Genomic DNA, 15151 nt, shown 5'->3' with positions numbered 1-15151 from the left:
ACACAGAGTAAGCAGGCACCAGCTCTGTGACACACCCATTCATCCATTAGACCGTCGGTGTACACCACACCTGCCATTATACCTTAAACTTACACCCATTAACACACATCATAATCATTAGTTGCAAAACTGCTTTCCAAGAATTTTTAATTGGGTGTGAAGTGCAATCATAGTTGAACTAACAACATAGCAAGCACTATATCTGTTCCTCCGTCAACATAAGTTTGTGGTGATTTTGTGAGATTATGCTAGAAAAATGAAAGCCGTGCCACAGACACTTTTTCCATGAACCCGTTTTATGATTCATAACTTTTAGTATTTGTGTCGACAAATGCAAAAAATACTGGCTGAAGCTTTTATACATTTTTAAGACTGGACTCCTGTTAGTAGCGTTTCAGTACTACTAGTTATACTTTTTGCTCAGTATTTTTGTTAGTAAAACCCAAATAATGAATTAATATGTGGTTAATTCTTACCATCTGTCTGTAATCCCAGTTTTTCCTTACCTTTGATCTATAAATGAACACTTGTTATAATTAGAGCAAAAATAGTTTATTGGAGGGCTGCAGATTATGTGTAGGCTTTTTGGGTTGGTCAAGCTAGACTACGTCTTGTAAATCTTAAGGTCCATTATATATTTCAGCATACTAACACTGCCCTATCCCGTACCCTGCAATTGATACACCACATTAATTACATATCTGCGTAGTTTTTCAAAAATCCTTTACATCAGGTAGTAGTAAAGGTTTTGATGTTATGGTCCAGCGCATTGTAAGTTAGAACTTCAAAAATCGTTGAAAGTTTTCTTATATTTACGACATTAAATTATGACTTCAGCCAAATACATGGTTTTTATTACAGTAAAACAGATTAGTTAAAACTGGTTCAAAATTGGTCAGTATCCATAAATTACACAATTTGAAATGTTTAATATGCAAGCACATGTAGTATTGCTTTAAAGCATGCTGTAAACTCATATTTTAATACTTTGAAGTGTATTGTATCATAGCCGTCTTCTTTTAAAAAAATGCTATGTGTTGAAGCTCTATACTGCGGATTTAAACAAATTTTTATGATATATTACATTAATGCAATGTTGTGTAAACCACCATAATTATAAAATCTTTAATGACCGAAATGTACAATACTTGAATACTATTTTTATTTGTTGATGATGTCATGGTTGTTGCAATTTTTATTTCACTGGGTTTGCCTTGCTTCTAAGCGGTAAAGTTAGTAAACCAGTCATTTCTAAATAACTAGATGGTCTCAAGTAAATTGTTGAAGATGAAAAAATATATGGCAATAAACCGATTCAAACAAAACATATGCAAATATTGATGAAGTATAGTTCAGTTATAAAAAACCAGCCTTGGATTAGTAGTCATAAATGGTCCTATCGCTGCAGTATACTAACTCAGATGTTTACTTACATAGAAAGGCCCATAACTTTGATTGCCTTCATAGCCTTCTGACATATTAAGCAGCTTCACCAGACATTTAACCAAACTTTAAGAAATACTTCTTGGCTAGTACTGTTTTAATTGGTTTCAATAAGGCTCTTACTATTGCAGCATTAGAAGGGATATGTCTTTTCCACACTATATGCGTTAACATGCTTGTGTGACAACGTATCGTATTCTAGGCTTTTTTCAAACTAGTATACAAGTTGCCAGCGCATGATCTTGTTTTACCTGTATTTGCATTGAAGACAATGTGGTGCTAAACTTTTGTAATTATGTACTGGCAAGGTTGACAATGGCCACAACCAAAAAATTGCTGAGTTCTTAAAACATCGGGACCAATTTCGAAAACAAAGTGAGTTTATTTCAACCAATTGCCATACAAAAACGACAGGAGTAAAAAAGCATGTCTACAACTTTTGCATAGTGTGACCAGGTGGCTGAATGACGTCTTCATCAGCACACTTGTCTGTTGAAATGATTTTCCAAGTTAAATTATGGGTCAAGCGGCTTTTTTGTGTGAATTTTATTGCTATAGCTGTACATCCAGCAAACCAACTGACAAACGTAGGTTAGTTACAAAAGAAAAGTTGTAAAATATAGCTCCATAGTGTTCGCATATAGGCTTTTCCGCACATATTTACATGTATATGCATAATAAATATATATGTGTATATATACATTAGATATATATATATATATATATATATATATATATATAAATACAAAGATGAAAAAAACTTTAGCAACAGTTTATGACTAAAAGTTTCATACTGCATGCAGTAATCATCAGATGCTATTGTGAAGATGCTGAAAATTTATTTTATGTTTGCATTTATACAGGCTCGGTGGACAACTTTGAGCACTCTATCAGTGAAGTCTCAACTATTATCTGTATATATATATATATATATATATATATATATATATATATATATATATGTATATCTACAGTAGATATGTCTATAATATAAACAGCAATTGTTGTCTGTCTGCGTGCGTGATTGAGTGTCCACCTTATAGAGTACCGTACTTTTCGGACTATTAGCCGCTACTAGGCATCTAGGGCGCATTGACGAGAATCTCCAGTTAGTACACGGCTCTATACATAACTTATTCATCGTTTTTACACAAAAATCACGTGATCTCTGGTCATGTATAGTGTTTCAAGCATGTAGAAGTCTCAATTCAATAGATGCTGGCGATAGCTTGGCAGTGCAATAGCAAATATGTTTTAGAACTTTTTAAAATATGTAAAACTTTTTAATACTGCCAGTTTGAAGAACTTCAGGTTGTATAGCAATGTCAATTTCATTATCAGTTCTGTGTACAAAATTAGGACAACTCCGATTTGAGTAGTTTGAGACTGATGCATTGTAGAATAGCTGTAAAACACATTGCATATTTCTATTGGTCTCTCCAACATTATTGACATGTACGACTGCATATGTGTATGCAGTCAGATCACCACAAAAATATCAGTAGATTGCACATTTGGAGTTGTTTTACAGTATGAAAGACAACTCTCAATAAAACTATTGTTTTACGTAAATATGTTCCCGAACACGGGTAATGCAGCTAGTCTACTATATAAACGGCAATCGTTGTCTATTTGTCTGTGTACATGTATGTGTCTGCCTTATAGAGTAGGCTACCGTACTTTTCGGACTATTAGCTACTACTAGGTATCTAGGGTGCATTAATGGGAATCTCCGCTTAGTACACGCCTCTATTATACATAACCTATTCACCGTTTGCCGTTTTCACACAAAAGTGACGTAATAATTACGACTTTATAGCTTTTTTTAGCTTCATGACACACGATGCTTTTTGGTCCTCGACATATTAGGGCTAATTTGTTTTTGGCAAAACGATATCGACAATAGACTCTCTCAATATTAGAATTTGGCGATTAAATTTTATTAACTCTATGAAACATGATGCCGTTTTGTGAACCTCTATTGCTGGACTTTTTTAAGGTTCAATTGCTAAATCGCTGTTAAGGTCATTACTTTTTACGCAGACAATTGTATTATCTCGAGTAGAAATAGCATCTAGATTCTTTCACCTTCGATCAGACAAATACACTACAATATTTTATTTTTACATAACATATCGTCGTACCAGTATCGTCATATTCAGAGTTTTAATGGATAGCTGTTGGTGGAACTGTAACGTTTTTATACACACACTCCTATGCAAGAATGGTTATTATTAATATATATATGTATATATATGTATATATATATATATACATATATATATATATATATATATATATATACATATAAATGTATATTAGTACATACAAGATGGACCTATAGAAAAATTTAGAAAAAGCATAGTAAAACTCACCCTCGTAATTACAAATTTCAAGTATTGCGTAGATCATGAAGCATTGCTCTGAAATACATATCTCCCTTTAGTTATTTTGCTCCCATTATTCATATGAAAATATGAATTATATGAATTATTATGAATTAATTGAGTTATCTGACAAACATGAAAATTTTTCGGTAATTTATAATCTTCGCTTCAATTGGTCTACACCTAAACCACTATTAAAGAGGAATACACTAGAGTACGCACTGTGTTAAATGAAGAAAGTTTAATATTTTGATTTTGCTGCACTAGCTTTGCAAGATCTATTTCGCTTATTTTATATCGGCTAATAATTCATCATTACTAATAATTTGCAATGCCAAACAGAAACAAAACCATGTGAAAAGGATCCTCTTTACTGCTTGGTACTTTTGGAGACTTTTAGGATTCTGCAGCTATCAGTTTCTTACAGCAGTTTATCACCAGATTTAGACTTTAAAAAGTCACTTGAGCTTATTATAATGATAGTCATAATAAATTTAAGTGACAAGTTATAAAATTATGTAAAATATTCTAGCTTGTTGCTGTCTGATGTTTGGATAACTTATTGAGTCTGAAAATTTAAAATTAATAATAGTCTCTTTGTATATAGGCTAAAGCAGTTTTAACATAAATTGCTTTGAAAGAGAAAATTGCCGTTTTGCATTCATTTCAAATTAGAATTGTTGAAGGTATTTTGATTCATTAAAAATGCTTGTGTTACATTACAAAGAATCCGGATAAAGAATACTGCTTTGGGTGATAATTGTGATATTTTACAAGTAACAGGCCTTATTCATCAATTATCCGTACTCGAGTGTCATATTAGTTCTTAGCGTAGTTTGAAAATGTTGACATAGACCTTGTATTTATGTTAATATGAATATACTAATTCTACAAAATTCTTTTGAAAATTTTGTAGGCATGTCAAAAAAATGTCATTCTATTTCTCGGTTTGCTATTATCCTGTGTAGAAACACTGTTGTTGGACTTAAAGAAGGGTTATGTTGTCTTTCATGTTTAGATATTGAGTCAACCTTTTCCCAGTCCAGTGTAAAGTTTGGAAACTCAACAATACTTCCTCCAACAGCCAAAACCAGCAGTTGAGTAACCTGGCAGTAACAAACAGTTTTTTTGCACATCCATATTTAACACAGTCTACATGTATGTGAGTTTCAAATCATTTTATGATTAGCTGGAATTCGAAATAAGCCTGCTCTAATGTAACCCGGCCCCATCTCTCTAAACTGCTTACGTACTATTGTCTATATATTGAGATCAATATCGTGGCTCTAATCAATTTCACTTTGGTGAAACTGATTAGAATCACAAAATTTTGCTCACAGACATACTTCATCCGGAAGACAAAGTATTTCTGTGAGCAAAGTATGTTTGTGGAAGCTGAAGCTATTTATTAGATCAGTTGTGTTTTAAAACTGTTATAAGTTAGATGAAATACTTATATGCTTGTACTTCATGTACTTAACTCTTTCAAGTTTTAGCCTAAAAACTTGTAATAATGACCTAATAAATAATAAAAGCGTCAGTTACAACCTTTTTATTTATAATCCACTTCTACCAATCACATATTTGAACAGCTTTACTTCTACCAATCACATCTTTGAACAGCCTTATTTCTACCAATCACATCTTTGAACAGCCTTACTTCCATCAATCACATATTTGATAAGGCTTACTTCTACCAATAACATATTTGATAAGGCTTACTTCTACCGATAACATATTGGAACAGCCTTACTTCTACCAATCACATCCTTGGACAGCCTTACTTCCACCAATCACATATTTGATAAGACTTACTTCCACCAATCACATATTTGATAATACTTACTTCCACCAATCACATATTTGAGAAGACTTACTTCCACCAATCACATATATAATGACTTACTTCCACCAATCACATATTAGATACGACTTACTTCCACCAATCACATATTTGATAAGACTTACTTCCACCAATCACATATTTGATACGCCTTACTTCCACCAATCACATATTTGATAAGACTTACTTCTACTAATCACATATTTGAACAGCCTTATTTCTACCAATCACATCTTTGAACAGCCTTATTTCTACCAATCACATCTTTGAACAGCCTTACTTCTACCAATCACATATCTGAACAGTCTTATTTCTACCAATCACATATTTAAACAGCATTACCTGCCCACAGATATACTTCATCTGAAAGGTGAAGTATATGTGTGGGCACCATATATGAATAAATAAAGAAATGAAGATGAAATATATATACATCAACTCAAAGATGAATTAAACATGTATATAAAAATATTGCTACACTGTCAGCTGACCACTACTGTGAAACTATTTTACAAGGCTTTTGAATTTTTTTGTGATCAGCATGTACACAATTCTTTTCACATTGAACAATTCCCACGCCAAAGTTTGGAGTTAAAACTTAATGATAATGAGACTTGTAGTCTACAAAGATGACAGTTTTTGGATATTTAGTTGGTGACACTGAGTTCAGAGTTTTAGGCAATTTTGTTGGCAATAGAGCAATGGTGAAGACATTGCAAAGGTTATTATTGATTTCAACGAAGTAGTTTAATAAGAAAATGTTCATGCAAATCAGCGCATGCAGTCTCGCAACTTATTATTTGCATGCCTAATCAAGTGATTGTGTCACAATCAGCTTGTCACTGAAGGTACTATTAGATTTTTTAAACCAATAATACCTGGTTTGTATTACCTGCAAACTGCATGTTTTAAACTTGTAATATTATAACCAGAAGAACAAGTCACCAAAAACAATTAAACAGTTTACTATTTTTGTCAATTTTTCACAACAATCCTTTAATCCCACGACCAAACATGAGTGAAGCGAATTCTTGGAAGCTTTATGATAAATACATATGCGCACACAACTCCTGAAAAATTACCCGTCGACGGCTGTTACCAAACCCTTGTACAATAATCTCATCAAAAAATTTAACCATTTTTGTGTAGAGTCTAAGTATAATAATGATACAAAACACATATAAACATATTTAATAATGTTACCAAGTCTTTGAAAAGTTTCTACAATATCCTAAAACTAACCCATCTGATCTGATTATACATAAATTGGCAGATTAATTTGGCTTAAAATTGCGATAAAAACTTGACAAGCTTTTTTTAATCAAAATTAAGACCTGCAAACAAAACACCGATAGGGCCGCGTGACAAAAAGTACAACCATAAAGTCACGTGCATTTAACGAGAAAAACGTGCATATTTTGCCAGTCTATGGCAATGCCCAATTGCCGAAGGTTTCTGTAAGTAACGTAGAAGTAGTGAAAAAGAATCATTTTTTTTGCCAATTCTACTGGACTCTTACATTTTAGACACTTATAATGAGTACATGTACTTTGGTATTCCAACTGACTTCCAAAGCGGTGAAAGTAAAGGAAATGACGATGTTATTTTTCTAACGATTCTAACAATATTTAATTATAAAAATAATTATTCGGTTTTTTATGATTATTATAAAATTTAATTATAAGAATATTCATTCGAATTTGCAAGATCGAAGTATATAGTGACCGATGGTGTGCAATAGTTACTGTTATTGTTTTTATAAAGATTTTGTTAATAATACTGCGACTGTCACAGTGCCCAATATATCGGTACTGTCATGCCATCTTTAATATCTGCAAAATTAGGTAATAGGCCTTCTTATAGATATACATCTTTTTCTATGACGACCAGCTAATTTTACTTCTAATATTGCATTTATCCTATTTTAGGAAAATTTATAAACATAGAATCTTTTCCTTTCATTAATGCTGTTTGTTGTACATAATAACATCCAGTACATTACAGCTACCATTGCAGCTATACCATTGCAGTTCTCTTATTGCACTGCTGTGCCATTTGACTGCTAATATTGCATTTCTCAACCATCAGTACGCTTTCTTTTTCCATTATCACTTTGTGGTGGGGGAATTTTTAGTACTTGAAAAATTGCTAAAAAATTGACCACATGGGCTGTTTGCAACATTTAATAAAAAAATCTAACAAAACCCCACCATGCAGCAAAAAAAGTTGCAGCTGAATGTCTGAGTTATCTATTGTAAGAAATGTATTTTCATTTAATTGCAAGCTCTTTGAGGAGCATGACACAACAAAATTTAGAAGAATGCTTAATTTCAGAGTCACAGGTTGACCTTGTTATTTCCTTAGTTTACTCAAAACACCTTTGACAGTGCGAACAAATTTTCTATCTAAATGACAGGACTGACCACATTGCAGACACTGAAAATGTTTTTTTGGTGCTTGGCCATCAGCAACAGCAACCATTTCTCAAAACTTTTTTCATTCGCTCCCAATTTATTGTTGGCGTGATAAATACTATAAATTCCACTGTCATACAGCCCATGACCAAAGTGGGCTGTATAAGTGATAAGTGATAAAGTGATAAGTTTTCATCTATTTAAAAAAGTGTTTGGTCATGACAAACAACAATAATGAAAGGAAAGGATTATATGTTTATATCTCTCCCGCTGCAATAGGAGAAATGCAATATTAGAAGTAAAACGCACTGATATTATTAGAATAACCAACATTATTAATATAGTAATACAGTAATAATAGAAAACCAATGAACAATTTTGTTTACATTTAAAAACGTCATAGCTAACAATATCAAGAAGTATCAAAAATAATATCCAAACTTAGAAATACAGTAATAATAGAAAACCAATGAACAATTTTGCAGCGATCTTTAACAGAAAGCAAGTATGAGCGTTCACGCGTCTGAAAGTTTTCTGCAAACTGGAACAAAATAAAAAAAGGTTCTCGTCATAAAGGGGCGTTGTAGTTCAGCCCTAGCTTGTACATAAGTTGTGAAGAATTTTGGCTAACGTTTTAAATAATGAAGCCTTCGGTGATTAGACAAAAAAATAAGCTGATAAACTGTGTACCACAATTTCGTACCTATAAATCGGTCAACGCCTCAAACGGTCTACGTCTATTACAGAAAACTTCGAATAAATTATATTACAAGTAAACAATGCCACAGACTGGTGAAGTGTGCATGTTATTTTATTGCGAAATGCACACAACTTGATTGTTTCATTCTCTGTCGATCTCCGTTTCAATTTCCTGTCTTAACTTTTATTAAACCAAGCTTCTCAAGCATTTTGTGGCAATGTTCGTCCAAATTAGTCTGTCTATTTGTGTATAATCCGATCAGATGGGTAAGTTTTGAGATAATACCAACGGTTTACAAAGACTTGGTAACATATTTAAAGAGGTTTAAATGTGTTTTGTATCGTTATTATACTTTAACGACTTCACAAAACGATGCTTAAATTTGTTGATGAAATTTCTAGACAAGGGTTCGTCTCATTGTTGATGAATAATTTTCCTAAGTTGTGTGCACATGCATTTATCATAAAAACTCCCACACTTCGCACCGCTCATTTGGTCGTGGGAAAATTTGCACATTTGTTTGTGTCGGTTTTCGCTAACTTTATCTTCAATCCATTTACTAAACTTCAGACTCAATCTTTGATCAACATTTACCAATATGTTTTGCATAACTAGTTTCATTTAGTAGAAAAAATTGTAGCACCTTTTCTATTTATAAATTATTGAGATAAATATCCTGTCAGCAAGCACTCATACTGTTTTTTTATATTTAACAACCAAAATTCAATTTACCACACCAAGCACAAGTTACCGAATAAAACACAAAGTTGTTGAAAGCACTGTCAAATATACAATAAGCATTCAGATCACACTGATAATAAATTAATATACATAACACAAATCGTAAAGCATGTTTTGGTAATTAGGACATATAACTTTGCACATTAAACCAACAAACATAAAATGAGATTGTAAATTACTTTGCAAACTAGTCCTTACCTAGGTGGAGGGTCCAAAATTACTAGATTTGGTATACAAGCAGATATTTTGTTAGCACAATAACGGTGAGATATCTTTTTGGAGTAAAAACTATGCAGCCTTCACTTGCATTTTTTCATAAAAAGTTACATTACTGTGGATAAAGGAACATTAAATGTGAATAAAATGTAATAATGACAGTGAGCTATTAATTACTGTAAACATGATTAATAAGTTGTAAAAGTATAAAAACAAACTAGGAAAAATATCTTTAGGAGCTGAGTATATGATAACACAGAATATCGAAATAGAATTATGATGTAGATTGAGCAGAAAAAATGGTTAACTATTAGAAGACACCATTAGAACTGCGGAATTTTTAGCCAGCTGCCCAAAACGTGACAGAAGCTTAGTGCAGCCCTTTTCAAATTTCGATGCAATCACTATTTTTTCATTGGCGATTACACCTTGAGATAAATAAATGCTCACCGATTATTCGCGATGCCATCCACTGCCATAATAAACTTTTATGCCATGTACTAATGACACATCTGATTGTCCAATGAGCTGATGGAAAAGCCGAGCAAGTGCTTTAAACTGTTATCTTTTATTAAAAATTATTGTGTTAGCTTTCTATACCATTGTGGGTGCATTCATATTCAGTCAGTTTTTGATGAGTTATTAACAGCTTCACACGGTTCACCCTATACTTAGTTGTGCAGGACAAATTGAATATTGACAACAAAAAAGATGGTTATATAGCCAATGCTGTCAATGAATTTAACCATAAATTTAATTCTTAGCATTTACCAAAGTTTTGGCTAAAATGTCTTTTCCATGTATGCGCCAAACATAGGCAAGGCAAATGTAATGAACAAGTTAGTTTAACATTCTAATAGGTAGCTGAGACGACACTTTCTATTATACTAGCTAACATGGAAGCTCATCTCACCCTGAGTGCATAAGTCAAGCGTTTGTTTAAAATCATGACAATATTGCTCTGGAACAGTACAAATCAAATATTATATAGGGTACCGCTTTGTATATACCCTAGCAAAACAGATGTTTAGTTTAGGGTTACAATAGTAAAGGTTACGCAGAACTGGGGTTGAGCTGAGCCTCTAAAATGTTCGATGATTATGTTAGATACTAACAAAGCACCAAGTCCTGTTTTGTAACAGACGAAACAAAACCTACAGAAAGCCCTCTCACATGAGACTTGGTTAACGGTACTTAATTGACTTATTTTAACTGCAATGTCATTAGGTAAAAAGTTATAAAGTATAAGTCTTCATAGAAATGGAGTTTCTTTCTTACATATTATTTGGCGTATTCAGCCTTGACCTTCAAATTTCAGATTGTTTTTTGACAGAAGACTTGACTTTTTACACAACATACAAAAAATTAAGTTTATTGTTTATGTTTTCTATCCTGTAAACATGTTAGTTGTACCACAACTACTTTTTGTTTTAGAACTACAAATATAATAAAAACTAACACTTCTACTAGCGCTACTAATATTTTTACCACTACTACTGCCACTACTGTTGTCTTTGATACTGCTACTATTACATTCATTCCTACTACAACTGCAACTAATTTTTCTACCAATTCTACTTGTACTAATATTCCACCAACTCCACTATCACAGCTACTATGCTGCCATTACTTATGGTATTATTAATACTTCTTCAGTGGCTGTCACTACTAATGTCTTTACTATTACTACTGATACTACTGTTCATTAGTTATTTATACTTTTGATGTACTTTGCCCTCATTGCTTATACATAATATGCTGAGTTTTATACTTGATATACCATAAAAATGTTTCGAGTCATTCTAATGATTTATTACTATAACTAAGCTGTAAGCTAAGTAAGCTTTAAGCTATATAACCTATTACCTATATGAGCTGAAAGCTGTAATAGTTTGATTATAGAAAAGCTTCTGTTTCAGTGAGTTAAGGTCGTAGTCTGTCTCTAGTTAAGTTATGATAATATCCATATAAAAATTGACAACATTAATCCCAAACTTGCTCAAAAAACACATATGATGCGCCTATTGGTGCTAAAATATGCACACTACCTTTTGACTAGTAATATACAGAAAGATCCTGACACCATTAAACATGAAATTGCTTTTGCTAATTTAAAAAGTTACTGTTACAAAGTTACTGCTATACACTCTAAACAAACCTGTCATCAGGGAAAAATATGCATTTCTAAAACGTTTTAGAGCAGTTTTTTATTCAGGATCGAAATCCCGTAAATTTCTATAGCAAGTCTCTCACAAAATCAAAAACTGGCTATGTTAACGATGAGCGAGAGCTAATAGCTGTACTTCTCGCACGCGAAAAGCATCACACAATCATGTTTGTGCGTCCCATCACAGTTCCCACTGATCCCAAAATTTTGAAAAAGCGTTTCAGAAAACTATAAGGTTTGCTTATTCTCATCTTCAGCAAATGCAACTCCATCTAGCTAAGTATGACATATAGGTCAAATATGTTGGAACAATAACAATCTTACTAGCTGATTTACTCTCACTTCTTCTGAAACCAGGAACGGATCATAAGATACCAGAACTTCAATTCGCAAAAGCACAAGTGCTAAAAAACTTGACCTACTTGTCTTTAAACTCTTCAAACTCAAAATCAATTAGACCCAAACCTTCAGGTTTTAGGATAGATTAAAAGCATGTAAGACCAGCCAGAATATTTAGGGTATTACTGGCCTTTTTAAAATGAACTTGCCATATTTGAGAATATTAATGTGAAGTTCACCAGAATAGTTGTATCTGCCAACATGGAAGACGACACACTTGCACGTTTATATTACCTCATCAAGGTTTAACGCCCATACTTCAAAAGGGTAGATGCACGGTCCACTGCCAAAAATACAGAATGACATCAATGACATGACCAGCCAATGTAGTGCATGTCAAAATCATGCCAAAAGAAGCAACGTTTTTTCCAGAAAGACAAGTATCAGCATCTCAACCTTCACATATGCTAGGAGCTGGCCTCCTGGACTTCAAAAGTCAAACACCAATAGTCATTATCAACTTTTTTTGGATACATCACCTATAGTCCACCTACTGAGTCCTTTACCAAATTGGTCATCTGTGAGCTGAACCACAATTACCAAAAATTTGTTATGGTCGCAGAAATATACTCCAACAACGGGCCATGCTTTTGATTAGCACGATTCATTAACATCTGCCAGGATTTAGAAATAGATGATAAATATTCAGTAATTACTATCATCAGACAATAGAAAAGGTTCAAAAACTATTCGAGCAACAAATCAGATACCAAAGAAGGCTAAGCACTCACTGGACGTTACACATGGTCTTAACACATATCTTGACACACAAATCAGAACTGAATCCGACTGAACTGTTCTTCAACGGGTGAATCAACACTTTCCTTGGCCTCATGCTCACTTCATCAACAATTACAGATCACCAAAAGACAGAATTATTAACTCACAGGTCTGCACATCTGAAATCATAGCAAAATGACTACTTGGTACCAAATCAATCAGTCTTGTTCACTGAAGATGGAAATCTTGATTGTTCACCAAGATTCACGTTCATGTTACTATCAAACTGATTCTAAATAGGTGTTAGTGCAAATACTAAGAAAAGGGTTTGACAAAACAAATATGACATCGAACCTTGTTACGGAGCAGTAATTAAAAAAAGATAACCTTCGTCACAACCTAAATCACCAGCCTAGAAGTATATACCATCATTATATGTAATACTATCTAGACCACTACCTGATATCGAGACCCAACCCAGTACTGATAAATCAATTACTACTATACCAGAACAATGTGACATTGTTGAATACTGGAATACGATGCCAGTACATGACCGATGTGCTACAAAATATATACACATCATCAAGGATGACAAAGACTCCGACTATGTATATTATCAACACATTTAGTTCTGAAAGGATTTAGAAGCGGGGCATGTTGCGTCATCATCGCTCATGCATACTATGGTAGGTTTAAAATATGATATACTATTAATACTGTTCCCAACATTTTAATGACTGGTATTATATGTAAGCTGTGTAAGCTTTAAGCTATATAAGATGCACTAGGTTAGCTATAAAAAAACTTCTGTTACAGTGAGTTGTTGTCGAAGTTTGTCTCTGTTTGAGTTATGTTAATATAATCCTGACAATTGAAAAATACTCATAATTTTACTTTAGTGAGCATACATATACAAATATAAAATAAATGTCACGAGTACTTACATTGCTTTTTGAAACAGTTACAGTCATTACTATTATACATGTACATACTAATACTGTTTTACTGCTGCTTATACTACCATTGTCACCACCTCGGTCATTATTATTATTGTTTTTATTATTACAACTTTGTTTAATATTAACAGTGATAAAACACTACTGTTGCTACTTGTTTCTGAGATGGTAGTAGCCTACTTATGCGATTCCTACAGCTATTGCCGCTCCTATGACTCCTGCTGTGATTACTACTACTATACTATATACAAACAGTATTTCTAATATTTTACTGTCGCTACTACTGTTACTATGAATTTTATGTTTTTACTAAAACTACAACTATTTAAGTTGCTAATATTTTTTATATTTCTACCAATACCTACTATTATTACTACTAATACTCAGACAGTCAAATTCGTTGAGACAAATGATTGTGTGTAATAGGTAAGAGCTCAATTATTCTTAGATGTGGAAAGGTGGTCGGGGATGCAGATGGTAGCAAGCTTGCCCTGGAATTTGGAAATATGACTTTGATACCGGTATTTAGATTTCTGGTCACATATTTCTTTCAGCGAGGCTTTTTTAACGGATAAACCAACATGCCTGTTATAGTATCAAAGATTGCAACTACTACTATCTGCATTACTGTGTCTACTGAAAAAATACTATCATATCATGATGAAAATACACTCAATAAAATGATTTGATGCTTTTGTGATAGTTTTGCAATAAGCTTTGTGTAATGATGAAACTAATAATTTATTCCTTGATAACTAGCAGTAAGAATTCTTACTTTTTTTTGCATAATATATTCACATGAAAAAAAATCAAATTTATTTGTAATTCACTGCACAACGATTTATGACTAACCAAATCTACCAACCTGCACATTGGAGGAATGATATCAACAGATATTTTTCGTGTTCGAGTTGTGTAGATATCTTGATGTACATCATCAGCTTCTATTGTACACTTTAAGTATTTGAAAGGATTTCGATTCACCAAGACAATTGCAACACCAGTGAAAAAACTCTTTTTTAAATTGTACATTGTGAAGCCTTCTCCATCAGTTCCTAACTGTTAAACAGAGCAGACTCACAATATTGAATGTTTACCAGTGAATAACAGTGGAAAATGTCCAAATACATCCATTTTTGACTACATAAAATTTGATTTACTT

Source organism: Watersipora subatra, chromosome 10 (genome assembly GCF_963576615.1).
Source record: "Watersipora subatra chromosome 10, tzWatSuba1.1, whole genome shotgun sequence".
Taxonomy (NCBI): Eukaryota; Metazoa; Bryozoa; class Gymnolaemata; order Cheilostomatida; family Watersiporidae; genus Watersipora; species Watersipora subatra.
This window is presented reverse-complemented; position numbering follows the sequence as displayed.